The sequence below is a fragment of the Danio rerio genome, chromosome 9 (assembly GCF_052040795.2).
Source record: "Danio rerio strain M-AB ecotype USA chromosome 9, GRCz13ab, whole genome shotgun sequence".
Classification (NCBI taxonomy): Eukaryota; Metazoa; Chordata; class Actinopteri; order Cypriniformes; family Danionidae; genus Danio; species Danio rerio.
The window spans coordinates 53,600,001-53,610,719 of NC_141029.1; the positions used below are offsets into that span (position 1 = coordinate 53,600,001).

At 36.8% G+C, this 10,719-nt stretch overlaps 1 long non-coding RNA gene across 1 annotated transcript in view; it reads right to left on the minus strand.

The window, feature by feature from the left end:
• The window catches only part of LOC141376227 (uncharacterized), a 5,869-nt gene extending 1,997 nt beyond the window's left edge, over positions 1-3,872 (minus strand). The window contains exons 1-2 of the long non-coding RNA XR_015500103.1: positions 3,568-3,872; positions 3,219-3,359 (exon numbers count right to left, since the gene is read on the minus strand). This is a non-coding gene — a long non-coding RNA (uncharacterized LOC141376227). The remainder of the gene's footprint in view (positions 1-3,218; positions 3,360-3,567) is intronic.
• Positions 3,873-10,719: the final 6,847 nt, after the last annotated feature.

The following is a 10,719-nucleotide window of genomic DNA, read 5'->3' on the forward strand; positions in this document are numbered from 1 at the left end:
GTCACACCAATCAGAGGTCTGAGGTTTATTTGAGCAATCTGTCATAAGCCAGACATGCACACTCTAAGAAATGTTGGGTTATTAAACTCCAAATTGGGTAAATAGGGACTTACCCAACCCTTGGGTTAAATTTGATTCAAATAAATTTGCTAAATTTTCTACATTTAATTTCTTTAAATTCTTAAAATAACCCAGCATTTGTTTAGAGTGTAGGTTTACTGCATGGACACATTCATGTCAAATGTACCTGTATGCATTTTGCATTTACACATTGCACCTTTGATTGCATTGCATTCAAGACATTTCATCAGTGTATACACTGACGTTTGTACGTTCACCAAATGAGGACACTGTGGTGTTTATTTTGCAGCCAAAGCTGCATAATTGCTTTGACTTTTTCAAGTGAAACATTGGGGGTGCGTTTTGCCAATGTGGATAAAATGTACCCCAAATAGCTTTAGTTATTTGAAAAAGTATAGAATTATTGCAGAAATAGCCACACCAATCAGAAGTCTGCAGTCTGTTGAGGTTTACTAGAGCAATCTGTCAGAAATTATGACGGCACACTCTAAAAAATGCTGGGTTATTCAAACCCAAATCGGGTAAATATGGACTCATCCAAACCATGGTTAATTTGGTTCTATTAATTTAGTATAAAAAATAATACAGACGTTGGGTTAGTCTTTATTACACCCAGAGTTGGGTTTAAATAACTCAGCCATATCTTAAAGTGTAGGTTTACTGCATAGAAACATTCATGTGTACCTGTATGCATTTTGCATTTAAATATTGCATCTTTGGTTGCACTGCATGCAAGAAATTTCATCTGTGTATACACTGACAGTTATACACTCACCAAATGAGGACATTTTGATGTTAACTTTGCAGCCAAAAATAGTTATACAGTGATACAGAGCACCAATTCTTTGTCATGGTGATCGGCCAAAACCAAGTACCGATTGTGATGCTTTATAATGCATACAGCGCATTTTTACTCTAAGTATGACACTTAAGACCTCTCCTTACCTAAGAGAATAAATTAAAGAAGTTGCATATAATTCCCTAAAGATGTCTCTTATAGCCATTTATTGTGGACATGTCTTGGTCAGAAGCAGCTTTAAAGAAAATAATAGATAAAACAGATTTTAAAAATCTGGTAAGAAAAAATAAATCACTAAAAATGCAATGATGGAAGAAGAATTCAACATCTCAATGAAGTTCGGAGCGCATATTTCATGCATAAGAAGTTTTCATGCACATCTATAAATCCATTACTTCTTTACTAAAAGAAAATAGCTCCATAAACTACCGTTCATTACGATGAATATATTATAATAAGTTCTATTATTAAATATTTAGGTTACAAATAATTTTTTCTTTTTTTTATTTCTCTAATATTTCCAACCAGGTTTTAATGACCTTGCAGTATTGTTGAAAACACAGAACGTTCTGATATGTAAAAAGTTCGATCTTTGGCCCCTCATCAGAGCATCCCTAGCCAAAAGTGAATGGTGATGTAATTTCCCATATGATCGCATAGTTGAGCAAGCATGCAACTTAATTTTAACAACAAAATTAAGAAAACAAAAATGATTTTTGACAACTGGTTAAGAAGAGATCTTTCTTTTTTAGGTAGAATTTTATTAACAAAAGTAGAAGGCTTGTCCAGATTTATTTTCCCAGGACTATCTTTATTTATTCCTGATTTGGTTGGTAAAGAAATTAATAAATTATTAGTACATTTTTGTTGGAAAAACAAACATCAACAGCTGAAAAATTCAGTATTGGCCGAGAAGAAATGCAACGGAGGTTTTAAGATACTAGATTATATAGTTATGAACAATACATTCAAAATTAATTGGATGAAAAAATGTGCAATTGACCCGGATTCATTATGGTTTTTTATTCCACACAGTATCTTTAAGAAGGTGGGTGGTCTCAATTTTCTTTTGACTTGCAATTTTTCACCATCAAAATTACCAGTAAAATTATCTAAATTTCTTGAGCAGGCACTCTTGGCTTGGAAACTTTGCTTTGTGCATAATTTTTCTCCTCACAGAATGAAAATTTGGAATAATGAATTGATCACTGTTAAAGGAAAGAGTTTATATTTGGAGAAATGGCTGGAACATGGGTTGGTATATGTAAGTGATTTATTTAATTCATCTTTAAGGATCTATTCATATTAATCATTTTCATCAAGTTCAATTTTCCTATTAAATTTAAAGAATTTTCAACAGTGATCAAAGCTATCCCATCGGGACTTCTTAATTTAATGTGCAGTCATTTAACTTGTTATTAGATAGAAAATAAGGAATGTAATTTCCTGATAAATGGAAAAAAATATTTTAAAAAAATGTACTAACAAAGACATTAGGCAAGTATTTAGTGATAAAAATAGAGTTATTCCAAGAGGGAAATTTTATTGGAATTCGTTATTATGGGAGGTTAATTGGAGAAAAGCGTGGCTGCTACCATACAAATTTTGTATTTCAAATAAAGTAAGAGAAATTCATTTAAAGATTTTACATAAAATAAACCTTTGTTACTTTCTAAATTTTTTAGATATAAAGAATGTTCATTTTGTAAAAACAGTGAGGAATCCTTATGTCACTTATTTGTTGATTGTCAGAGTGTGCAATTATTTTGGAAAGACTATTTTTCTGATTATTCTGCTAAAAACAATATGTTGATAACATTGAATGCAAAAGAAAATAATTATTTGTTATTTTGAAAATGGTGATAAACAAATTAACAATTTTGTTAATTTTATCATTTTAAATGGGAAATTCTTCATCCACAAATGTCGACTTTCAAAATCTCCTCCTTTATACAAGATATTTGTCAACGAAATTACTCTGTTAATGAAGTCTCTCAAAGCTGTAAAAAATGTAAAAGCTCTGTCTATTGTAAGCTATTATGAATCTGTTTTTGGCATCTTGTGAATGTCTTCCTTTTTTTTCTTTTTTTTTTTAAATTAATTATCTTTGGAATTTTCTTTGTTGCCTGTTTTTTCTGTATTTGTAAATTACTAATGCATAATATAAAAAAAAATAAAAAATAAAAAAGCAAACATGCAACTAGTGGCCACAAAAGGAATTGCACTCTTTTTCATGAAAAATTAGACATTTGAAACGTAAGATGACCTGTGCATCACAAAAACTAAATTGGAAAAATGCAAACCTCTTCAAGCATAATATAAGAACCCCAAAACTTACCTCGAGCCACGTGCATTGCTTCAAAACGAATTCTATCAGTGTCTGAAACATCTGTGTTCATTCGTGCATGCAAACTTCAACAGGTAACAGTGGCCGGCTCTTGCCTGTCAACACACAACAACACTCTGGACTCATGCCGCCCTGCGAATGAGAAGACACCGTCAGAGACAACTGGTATAAAGCGAAGCGACAAGGTCTAAGGTATCACAGGGGTGCGAAAAAAGCAAGCCCAAAACAATAGACAGTGATTAAAACGGCTCTAAAATGCACGAGTGCAAACGTGCCAGAGCGAGCTGTGACTGCGGCGAGAGCATTAGCAGACGGAGATCTCGCTTGCAGTTTTACTCACCCTGTTACCACACCTTGGCCGAGGCGGTTTGTAGCCTCTCAGCACTTCAGAGCGGATAGCAGGCCTTTAAGTATCAATTAAACTAGCAGTGGGATTAGCCACCTCATCATCAGGCAATTTGCACAGTGTTGCTCCTCTGCTGTGCCTTTGTTCGCATTCATTTGAGGCTTTTTTTTTAATCTCTCCTCAATGACAAAGGTATTTGAAGAAGCAAATGACAACTGTTGAAGGGCACAGTTGAACTGTTGAGGTGCTCGGAGAGATTAGAGTTCGCTTCATTCCTGTTCATATGAGTGTGTAAATGCACTATAGACTTCTGCTGGTGTCTAATTTCCATGATTTACACTGTACATCTGTTAATGAACAGATTCTGCATTTTTTTGATACACGTGTGTTTTCTGTATATTATTAAGAGTAGCGTTTCTAAATGGCCACTTTATTAGGTACACCTGTCCAACTGCTCCTTAACCCAATTTTCTAATTAGCCAGTCACATGGCAGCAACTCAATGCATTTAGGCATGTAGACATGGTCAAGACGATCTGCTGAAGTTCAAACCGAGCATCGGAATGTGGAAGAAAGGTGATTTAAGTGACTTTGAACGTGGCATGGTTGTTGGTGTCAGACGGGCTGGTCTGAGTATTTCAGAAACTGCTGATCTGCTGGGATTTTCACGCACAACCATCTCTAGGGTTTTCTGAGAATGGTCCGACAAAGAGAGAATATCCAGTGAGCGGCAGTTCTGTGGGTGCAAATGCCTTGTTTATGCCAGAGGTAAGAGGAGAATGGCCAGACTGGTTCCAGCTGATAGAAAGGCAACTGTAATTCAAATAAGCACTCGTTACAACCGAGAAGAGCATCTCTGAACACACAACACATCCAACCTTGAGGCGGAGAATTGTCACTGTCCACTCAGGAAATACAGCTAGTTTGCTCCACTCCGCAAGCTTACGAGTGAGCGTGAGTCTGTGTTGCGAGCTATGAGTGCGCACGCACAGCCGAGAACTGTGAAGGCTTTTATACTTGACGCGCTCGTCGGAAACACAAGCATTTCTCATGTGAGATTGCTAACTGTGCAGACGAATATCAAATATCACGAATTAGAAAAGGTTGGTCAGTTAAATGATGCTACTGTAAGTAATGTTTATTCAGCAATAATTCTCCAGTACCGATAGCAGAACCGTTAACATCAGAGCTTATCGATACTTCACCAATACCGATAAAGTACAGAGTTTCTGTACCCATCCCTAGCGCCATGTCATAAAGCGTGAATCATCTCAGACTGGTGTCTTGAACATGACAATGAGTTCACTGTTCTCAATTAGCCTCCACAGTCACTAGATCTCAATCCAATAGAGCAGATTTGGGATGTGGTGGAACGGGAGATTTGCATCATGTAAATATAGAGCAAAATCTCTGAGGGGCTCCAACCCGGTACTAGTAAGGTGTACCTAATAAAGTGGCCGGTGAATGTACTGTAAGTTACACCACAGGACATTTTACAGAACATTTCAGTAAAATGAAACAAAACATAAAACAAAAAGTGCATAAAGTTAGGGACCCTTTAAATGTTCTCAAACATCAGATGTAAAACTACATAAATGTGACTTTTTTTAAAGCATTTTTGGCAACACTTTAGAATAACTATCCATTATAACTAGTTAAAAGATCATTAATAAACTGATTATTAATTAATTTTAAATGACTGGTTAAATAAAAGTTAATAGTTTGTTAATTATTTATAACTGTGCCTTACAGATGACCAATAGATAACTTACATGGTTTTAGTTAACAAGTTGTAAATGACTGTATTTTAATGATTTATAACTATACCTAATAAATTAGTAACAGATCATAACCATGCTGTTAGTAAATTAGTTACTAAAGACTTGTTAAGGATCAGTAAATAGTTTATGTATGTTATTGGGACGTTATTCTAAAGTTGCTACTATTCATATAGTAAATGAGGAATAGTTGCAACTTTAGAAGAATAATAACACACATCAGCTAATAACTAACACTTAACTAATATATTAACTCACACTTTACAGATCATTTGTTCATAGTTTGTTAACCATCTACTAATACCAGTGAAACGTTTGTAGAACAGCAAATAATGGAACAATTTCAAGCTACAGAAATTTGATGTGATACTTAAAATATAAAATGTTTGTACCTTAACCTTGTTCCACTCATAGGCTTTTCTGTGTGCTGTATTTTACCAAAGAAACTCCACAGATGAAATGTTGAACGTTGTGTTTAATGTATAGAAACACACATACTGAGCCATCACATGGCAGAACAGCGGTATACAACAGAATACAAACCCATGAGCTTTGGCCACTTATTGTGCTAAAGATGAAAACAAAACAAATAAAAATTTATTTTATTTGAAAAGTTCTACAAACGTTTCTCTGGTTTTATTAGATGCGTAAACTATGAACAAATGATCTGTAAAGTGTGAGTTAATATATTAGTTAAGTGTTAGTTATTAGCTTATGTGTGTTATTATTCTTCTAAAGTTGCAACTATTCCTCATTCACAAACAGTTCATAAATGATGAATAGTATAGCAACTTTAGAATAACGTCCCAATAACATACATAAACTATTAACTGATCCTTAACAAGTCTTTGGTAACTAATTTACTAACAGATTTGGTCATGATCTGTTACTAATTTATTAGGTATAGTTATAAAATACAGTTAACAAGTCATTTACAACTTGTTAACTAACAGCTTGTAAGTTATCTATTGGCCATCTGTAAGGCACAGTTATAAATAATTAACAAACTATTAACTTTTATTTAACAAGTCATTTATAACTCATTAACTAACAATTTATTAATGATCTATTAACTAGTTATAATGGATAGTTACTCTAAAGTGTTACCGCATTATTTACTGTCTATTTGTCAACTACTCACAGGCACGTGCACACATAGGGCTCAACATGTGCCCTTTTTAGTCTTGGATAGTAAGTGCCCTTCCAAAATGATCTGAAGTGCACCTTGGAAGGTCTCTGCACGGGGCTGATTACTTTTATGTTTATGCATTCTCTGCAGATCGAACCCATAACCTTAGCATGCCATGCCATTATCCTTTCACAACATGCTTTCTCAATGTAGTATCTGATTAAATAACCATAGGGAAGAAAAATCCAGTAACTCTTTAGTACAGAAATAAAAGACTTTATGCACTCTGTTTCTTCCGGCAGACACGCTAACACACTGGATGTGCTAAAAAGCAGATAATTGTTAATTGCAACACATACAGTACAAGCACCAAAATGTGAGACTAGCACATGAGTACTATTTGCATGTATATATTAAGAACAAATGCTCATATGCATGCTTTATGTTTGAAGTTACATTTATGTATTTCTATCCAAAGCGGCTAACCATTTAAATGGATAGTTCACCCAAAAAATTTACTTCTGTCGTCATTGAACACACACACAGACACACACACCAGCCACTTTATTAGGTACACCTTACTAGTACCGGGTTGGACCCCCTTTCGCCTTCAGAACTGCCTTAATCCTTTGTGGCGTAGACTCAACAAGCTACTGCAAATATTCCTCAGAGATTTTGCTCCATATTGACATGATAGCATCATGCAGTTGCTGCAGATTTGTTGGCTGCACATCCATGATGCCAATCTCCCGTTCCACCACATCCCAAAAGTGCTCTATTGGATTGAGATTTGCTGACTGTGGAGGCCGTTTGAGTACAGTGAACTCATTGTCATGTTCATGAAACCAGTCTGAGATGTATCACGCTTTATGACATGGCAAGTTATCCTGCTGGAAGTAACCATCAGAAGATGCGTACACTGTGGTCATAAAGGGATGAACATGGTCAGCAACAATACTCAAGTAGGCTGTGGTGTTGACACGGGACTAATGGACCCAAAGTGTGCCAAGAAAATATCCCCCACACCATTACACCACCACCATCAGCCTGAACTGTTGATACAAGGCAGGATGGATCCATGCTTTCATGCTGTTGATGCCAAATTCTAACCCGACCATTTGAGTGTGGCAGGAGAAATGGAGACTCATCAGACATTTCTTCAATCTTCTATAGTCCAATTTTGGTGAGTCTGTGTGAATTGGAGCCTCAGTTTCCTGTTCTTAGCTGATAGGAGTGGCACCCGGTGTGGTCTTCTGCTGCAGTAGCCCATCCGCTTCAAGGTTGGATGTATTGTGTGTTCGGAGATGCTCTTCTGCAGACCTCGGTTGTAATAAGTGGTTAATTGAGTTACTGTTGCCTTTCTATCAGCTGGAGCCAGTCTGGCCATTCTCCTCTCACCTCTGGCATCAACAAGGTATTGGTGCCCACAGAACTCACTGGATACTTTCTCTTTGTCAGACCATTCTCTGTAAACCCTAGAGATTGTTGTGCGTGAAAATCCCGGTAGATCAGCAGTTTCTGAAATACTCAGACCAGCCCGTCTGGCACCCACAACCATACCATGTTCAAAGTCACTTAAATGCCCTTTCTTCCTCATTCTGATGCTCAGTTTGAACAATTTTAAATACATCGAGTTGCTGCCATGTGATTGGCTGATTAGAAATTTGCGTTAACGAGCAGTTGGACAAGTGTACCTAATAAAGTGGCCATCACTTTGGAAATACTTAAAAAAAAAAGAATAAAAAGAAGGGCTAATAATTTAGCTTATTTTATTGTTTTATATATAAACACATATACATACATTTATTTTTGTTTTTGTAGCCTTGCATGAACAATGCTTTCCCTGCTAACAATGTTACATTATAAAAACGTTCTCGTAACGTTTCCATTGTTATAAAAATGTTTTGTCTGAACATTTTTAGAACAGTTAAATGTTGTATTAACGTTATTGTTTGGTTATGAGAACATTTTAAAATCATTTTTAGAACATTTTTATTATGTTATTTAAAACGTTATTAAAACATTAAATTCCCCATTATATTAATGCTCTAAGAACATTTTCCTAACATTCCTATTAAGTTATAAAAACATTTTGAGTGTTATTCATTCATTCATTTTCCTTTGGCTTAGTCTCAGATTGGATTTATCAGAGGTCGCCACAGCAGTATGAACCGGCAACTATTCCAGCATATGTTTTATGCAGCGGATCCCCTTCCACCACAACCCAGCACTGGAAAACATCCATACACACTCATTCACACACATACACTATGGCCAATTTAGCATATCTAATTTACCTATATCACATGTGTTTGGACTGTGGGGGAAACCCATGCCAACACTGGGAGAACATGCAAACTCTACAAAAAATATGCCAACTGGCCAGGCCGGGACTCAAACCAGCAACCTTCTTGCTGTCAGGTGACAGTGCCAACCACTGAGGCACCGTGCAGCCCTTGAATGTTATTAAAAAGTTTATTACAAATAACATTAAGGAAACCTTCTACAAACATTATGCAAGAACATTTTTTTTTTTGGTAACTTTGAGAAAACCTTTATAGAACATTAGCCAAAGTTATGAAAATGTTTCCTGTTAGCTGGGTTGCCTATAAAGTAAATGCTTTGTACGTTCATGCATTCTCCTGTAAGTTAAACATCCCGCACTTTATTGCAATCTAACAGAACTGTGGCAGCTGACAGCACTCATGCTGATGATGCAAAAAACAACCCCCAAAAATAAGTTTAAAAAAAAGACCTGCTTGGACAGAGGTGGAATCGAACTCAGGTCCAGACCAAGCAATCGAAGCAAGTGCGAAAACAGCCTGAAAGACTCGCATTTCACCGTAAGACTTTGCAATCAGGCTTCAGGCCACCTGCAGCAGCAGACAGGTGACATATATGTCATCCAGACAACATTCATCTTACAGGAGCCACATCTCACCACAGCGAGTTATCACCCGAACGCAGAGGTGACATGACAGGGCCTTCAGAGGCAGATCGATCAATAACCTCCAGAGCTCGTGCACTTTCTGTCTCAGCCAGATCTGGGGCTGCTGCCAGACGTCACTGAGTATGTTTACATGGACACCAATACTCAGATTTTAATACGATTAAGACCATATTCTGATTAAGAGTCTAGCATTAAAACAGCGATTGTTGATGACCTTAATCAGACTAAAGTCATTATAAAACTAAACAGCAAAACAAGACATGTGGGGTATTCAGAGACATTACTGAAGTGCAGTACAGACATGTAAACATCACAGTCAAACTATACCGTTATAGGACTTTGACTACAGGATAAGACACACACGCTGTTTGACATAATTACCTGCACTAACCGAGTCAATAAAGGGCCACACACACATCACAAAATGCGGAAGTTTTTTCTTTCTTTTCATTTGCCATGTGGTATCAAACTCCATTAAAGTACACATGAACCGAAAGCACGACTGTTTCTTTTTTTGTTGTTGTTGTTGTTTGTTTGTTTTTCATATTGTGACCTTGTGATGCAGTTTCTAGAGAAACAGAATATTAAATGAGAAAACAGTGGGTGTGGCTTGTTTTTTTTCTGCTGCGAGCTGATTGGCTGTAGTAACCCTTCTGAAAAATCCAGCTTAAACCAGCCTAGGCTGATTGGCTGGTTTTAGCTGGTTGACTAGCCTGGTTTTAAAGGGGTTTTGGCCATTTCCAGCCTAGTCTTATCTGGTCAGGCTGTAAAATAACCAGCTAAAATTAGCTAAAACCAGCCTGTGCAGCCTGGTTTAAGCTGGAGAAAGCTGGTTTTGGCTGAGTACCCAGCCTGGCTAGGCTTGTCAAGCTGGTTTAAGCTGGTCATCTCCCAGCCTGACCAGCTAAGACCAGACTGGAAATGGCTGGAAACCAGCCTTGAAATGGCCAAAAACCCCTCTAAAACCAAGCTGGTCGACCAGCTAAAACCAGCCAACCAGCCTAGGCATTCCATTCAGAGGGATGGGGGAAAGTGTTTGTGGGCAGTTATTACAACCTAACGGACTCCTCCTGGGGTTCGTTCTTCATACACGGATTACTCAATTAGCTGGATTTGGTTATTGATAATTTGACATGATCCAGGATCATTTCGTTCTTCAAAACTCATCCGAGAGTTGTTGTCATATCAACAGTTCTGGTAGCTCAAACCTGCTCGGGAGCAGGACTCATTTCATATAAACAGGATTAGATCGGGTCAGTTCAAGATAATACTGAAAGAATGAACCAAATT